This window comes from Cryptomeria japonica, chromosome 1 (genome assembly GCF_030272615.1).
Source record: "Cryptomeria japonica chromosome 1, Sugi_1.0, whole genome shotgun sequence".
Classification (NCBI taxonomy): Eukaryota; Viridiplantae; Streptophyta; class Pinopsida; order Cupressales; family Cupressaceae; genus Cryptomeria; species Cryptomeria japonica.
The window spans coordinates 297,423,426-297,429,425 of NC_081405.1; positions in this window are offsets into that span (position 1 = coordinate 297,423,426).

Genomic DNA, 6,000 nt, shown 5'->3' on the forward strand with positions numbered 1-6,000 from the left:
CAATACAATACAATTTATTTAATGAACAATACAATTCATTTAATCAACAATACAATAAAATTCATTTAATGAACAATACAATTCATAAACAATACAATTCATTTAATGAATAATACCCTATGCATGCTCCTATTTCGCTCCCCCACTCGATCGAACGCTCGAGGTCATACCCTACCGGCATCGTCCCTTGAGCGCCCTAAGTGCTCAAAATTGTCAAACTTTGACGGGGCCTAACTCAGAATCTGTGGCACCTACAAACGATCCGTTTGAACCTACGGGGCCACGAGAGGGGTCCCTACAAAAGCCTATCTCATTTTTTCAAGTTTCCCTACGGTTTTCTTAGGGCAGCAATTTTTCGGTTGGCAAAAAATCGTCAGTCTCACTCAATGGAATGTTGTCGCGTGGCCAATTTCTCATTCAGCTCATCGCGATGATGAACTGTCAGCTCCGACATGTCCAGTTAGGCATAATTACCCTACGCATGCTCCTGTTTTGCCCCCCCACTCGATCGAACGCTCGGGGTCATACCCTACCGGTGTCGTCCCTTGAGCGCCCTAAGTGCTCAAAATTGTCAAACTTTGACGGGCCCTAACTCAGAATCTGTGGCACCTGCGAATGATCCGTTTGAACCTACGGGGCCATGAGAGGGGTCCCTACAAAAGCCTATCTCGGTTTTTCAAGTTTCCCTACGGTTTTATTAGGGCAGCAATTTTTCGGTTGGCGAAAAAATCGTCAGTCTCCCTCAATGGAATGTTGTCGCCTGGTCGATTTCTCGTTCAGCTCGTCGCGATGATGAACCGTCAGCTCTGACATGTCCAGTTAGGTATAATTACCCTACGCATGCTCTTGTTTTGCCCCCCCACTCGATCGAACGCTCGGGGTCATACCCTACCGGCGTCGTCCCTTGAGCGCCCTAAGTGCTCAAAATTGTCAAACTTTGACGAGCCTTAACTCAGAATCTGTGGCACCTGTGAATGATTCGTTTGAACCTATGGGGCCACAAGAGGGGTCCCTACAAAAGCCTATCTCAGTATTTCAAGTTGCCCTACGGTTTTATTAGGGCAGCAATTTTTCGGTTGGTGAAAAAATCATCAATCTCACTCAATGGAATGTTGTCGCCTGGTCGATTTCTCATTCAGCTCATCGCGACGACGAACCGTCGGCTCCTACATGTCTAGTTAGGCATAATTACCCTACGCATGCTCCTATTTTTCCCCCCCACTCAATCGAACGCTCAGGGTTATACCCTACCGATGTCGTCCCTTGAGCGCCCTAAGTGCTCAAAATTGTCAAACTTTGATGGGCCCTAACTCAAAATTTGTGGCACCTGCGAATGATCCGTTTGAACCTACGAGGCCACGAGAGGGGTCCCTACAAAATCCTATCTCGGTATTTCAATTTTCCCTATGGTTTTATTAGGGCAGCAATTTTTCGGTTGGCAAAAAAATCGTCAGTCTCACTCAATGGAATGTTGTCGCCTGGTCGATTTCTCATTCAGCTCGTCGCGATGATGAACCGTCGGCTCTGACATGTCCAGTTAGGCATATTTACCATACGCATGCTCTTGTTTTTCCCCCCCACTCGATCGAACGCTCGGGGTCATACCCTATCGGCGTCGTCCTTTGAGCGCCCTAAGTGCTCAAAATTGTCAAACTTTGACGAGCCCTAACTCGGAATCTGTGGCACCTGCGAACGATCTGTTTGAATCTACAGGGCCACCAGAGGGTCCCTACAAAAGCCTATCTCGGTATTTCAAGTTGCCCTACGATTTTATTAGGGCAGCAATTTTTCGGTTGGCGAAAAAATCATCAGTCTCACTCAATGGAATGTTGTCGCCTGGTCGATTACTCGTTCAACTCATCGCGATGATGAACCGTCGGCTTCGACATGTCCATTTAGGCATAATTACCCTACGCATGCTCCTATTTTGCCCCCCCACTCGATCGAACGCTCGGGGTCATACCCTACCGGCGTCATCCCTTGAGCGCCCTAAGTGCTCAAAATGGTCAAACTTTGACAGGCCCTAACTCAGAATCTGTGGAACCTGTGAATGATCCATTTGAACCTACGGGGCCACGAGAGGGGTCCCTACAAAAGCCTATCTTTGTATTTCAAGTTGCTCTACAGTTTTATTAGGGCAGCAATTTTTCGGTTGGCGAAAAAATCATCAGTCTCACTTAATGGAATGTTGTCGCTTGGTCGATTTCTCATTCAGCTCGTCGCGTTGACGAACCGTCGGCTCCGACATGTCCAGTTAGGCATAATTACCCTACGCATGCTCCTGCTTTGCACCCCCCCCCCCCCCACTCGATCCGATGCTTGAGGTCATACCCTACGCATGTGACATCCATGAAGGGATATGAAGGGATATTTTGTAAACAATCAGAAACCTTTAATGATAATCAAGTTGAAGCCTTGAGATTTATGCAATATGGTTCAAGTCCAAAACTGTACCCTAAGAGCATTTTGATTTTACTTATGTCTTGTGTATTATAATAAAGACCAATTTGCCAATGTGACATCTTCATATGAGAGAAAAGCTTCATTTTATCTCAATACAGTTGTACCTGTTTCATTATTAGAAAAAATAAATATACAAAGATCTGTTATTAGTATCCTCTAGATTATGGATTTGAATTGATGTTCTCAATTAGTTATTATCTGTTCAGCTTTTCTTCATAAGGCACAACCATCTGGTGGTTATCATATGAGGACAACCATCCATGACTTTCAAAGTAATTGATATTTATTCCTACACCTCACACTCACAAGATTAATAATAAAATGACATTTATGATTCATCAAATGCTGACAAAGTCTAATCAAAGTTCAACTTCAAGATGTATACAACATATGATATTCAACTTCAAGATGCATACAACTTACCATATTCAAGCTCATGCCAACCACCACTTGGATATTGTTATATGTCGATTAAAGTACAATATATGTAATAAAACCATATAGTCTTACAAAAAAGCCATCATAGACCATCTATGTCGATTAAAGTACAATTCATTTGTAACAGAGGCACACTCACAATCTGAAGTTGCAAAGCCCTGTGGGAAGCATCAAATTAGAAATTTATTAATTTGACTCATACTACTGTCAAAAGCATCAAAGATGCTACTGCTAGAGAACACCATGCTCCATTGTGGAGAGAATATTAGGTGCATCTGAAAATGAAACAATGTTATTCAATTGCCAAAATCTAACTGACTTTATTTTATAAACCATTAATGAATAAAAATAAACAAGTTTACCTGAGTGAAAGTTCGATGACCACTTTGACTAGTAGGTGTTGATGTTGAAGGCCCAACATTAACCTATTTACCTGACTATCAATGTCAAATGTTTGATTCAATAGATCATCTGTCATGACAATTTGATCCACTGCAGATGTGTCCTGGCCACATGCATTTGAATCATCTTCATGATAATAAATACAACAAGACCCACAATTTAATCTCATTAATGCACAAAGGAATATGTACCATCACCAAGAGAGGGTCTTGTCAACAACGAATGATCTAGCATGAACCTGTATTTTTAAGAATTGTTAGTCTACACATAATGAACATAACGGATTTATGATAATCACTTCAACTGAAATGCATGATAATAAATGAAAAGGTGGGATCATATACCATAAAAATACGTCCCTTCGAATTATATCAATAGAACCCACTATGTTGATGCAAAAATTGTAATGTGATACTATTGTATATCATCAAAAAATACCTTCATAAGCATAAAGGTTATGCGATAATTATATCATAAAAAATTATCAAATAGTGTTCTCTAATAACAAAAATTGTAAAGCTCATCAAATGCATGATAATAAGTCATGTTGCAAAAATACGTCCCTTCCAATTATATCGAGTGTACTCGCTATGTGCATGCAAAAACCGTGTTGCCAAAAAAAAAGGTTCATCAATAGACCTGCATTTTGAACACATCCTTAATATACACGTAACAAACTTGAACATTAAGGTTTAATGATCATTGTTTGAAATGAAATGCATGATAAAAAAATAAGGCACCATTAAAGACCTACTACTCAAGTGTGCCTGAAGGGTCATCTCTTTGTTTAAGAGTATCCAGTATTGCTTCATGATTAGTAGTAGTCACTGTCCATAGCTCTTTGGTCTTCGGTTTTGCTTGATGCTTCAACAACTTGACATTTGTAGCTATAATAAGGTGTGAATACATTAGAATGGTTTTGTGTCTCTCATAGTCTTCAAATGTAGGTATGCCATTCTTTCTAATCATGTATGTTTGCAACCAAGTTCCCACAACAACAACTGAACCTGTAGGATATGTGAACCCATCATCATCTATCACTGGTTGTGTTAGCTTTTGTTTTCCCTGTACACATCGTGCCAACCAATATTCTGATCTCTCTTCATTCCCTTGCAGTGCAACAACTGCAAAAACATGTCCTGGTTGTACAAGATCTAATAGACGATCATACTCAAGTGAACTTTCCATGTCATCGTTTGATAAGGATATTGTTTGAGATAAAGGAGTTAGATAGTGGGGAACCCACGTATCAACCCACTCACTTGACTCACACTGATCCCAATCACACCGAAGACAACTTTGACAAAAACAAGCCAACGCTCGTGTCCAAATGGTCCATGTACTTGCATCTGAGCTGAGAAATGAATGCATCTTTGAAGAATCTTTAATTGTTTGACAATCCAATCTATCTCCCACTGTTCCCTCCTCAACCAACCAAAAGAATCTGCTCATTGTTGAATCAAGAGTACCTCCATGTGACAATGCTAAACTACACCAATCAACAATAGAACGTGCATCAGAGAAATTTGCACCTGAAATCCTCAATTGCTCCTTAACTAGAGCTCTCTTCAAACATGCACCTGCTCCATCATGCTCTCCCTTCCCATGCCCCACCTCAAAAAAACACCAAATATGAGGTATACGCCTCTCCACATGCATTCTACTCAACCAATAAAACATACGCGCATTCTTGAATTGACCCGTACAGTTATCTGACCATATTATATGTCGGTCAATTGCAATATCTTTCTCATGCAAGAACTCAAAAAAATTCTCGAAAGAATGTTGCACATACTCGGAGGAGTGTGATCTATCATCGCTCATTTAAAAATGATACTCCCTGATTATCTTCCTGTCCTCTTCTATACTATTAGGAGCATGTCTATATGTAATGTGAACAAAAATAGCAATCTGGACTGAATTGTAGTACTGAGACTGTACCTCATTATATGGTTGCAATGTATAGTTCTCTACAAAATCAACCACCAATACAATAGTGCCAATCGGGAAAGAGTTCTTACACATCTTGAACTGTTGATCCAACCACTGAGACCTATGGGTGTGCCTTGCATACTTGTAGAAAAGATTTTCCTTAAAATCCAAAATAAAATCAGTAATACTCACTTCTCTTGAGACTAATTCGCATCTAGAACCTTCACCTCCACTCTTCACAGTATATTTCACTATCTCGTATCTTTTTTTCTCAACATAATTATTTCCAAACTCGTGTTCACTGCCCTCATGAAAACATGAAACAAACTTTGACAACCCACCGCATTCTGAGCACTTCTCATTCAAACAATAATTTCTATAGAAATAGTAGCCATCATCTCTAGGGCATAAAAATAGATCTTGCAAGTCTCTTGATGATCTCGGAAATAACATTGCACCACACTCCTGCAACATCTCATTAGTATGCATCGTAGAACGAATATGACATAAAAGTTCATGGTACATTGAAAACTCCACATGGTACTTGCAACAACAGGTATTGCGAATCTTAAGAGGAACACAATAAAATGGTTTCAAAGATTCAAAGGCCCTTTGTGATATTTGTAAAGTTGGATGTAATTCACAAAAAAATTTGTACAACATTGTTTGGCTTGATTCCAAGAAATGTTTGGGATGCGATGTGCGGTCTCGGTTGCCGATTCTTAATTTCAAAATGTCCTTTACATTGGGTGACACTCTAGAGTT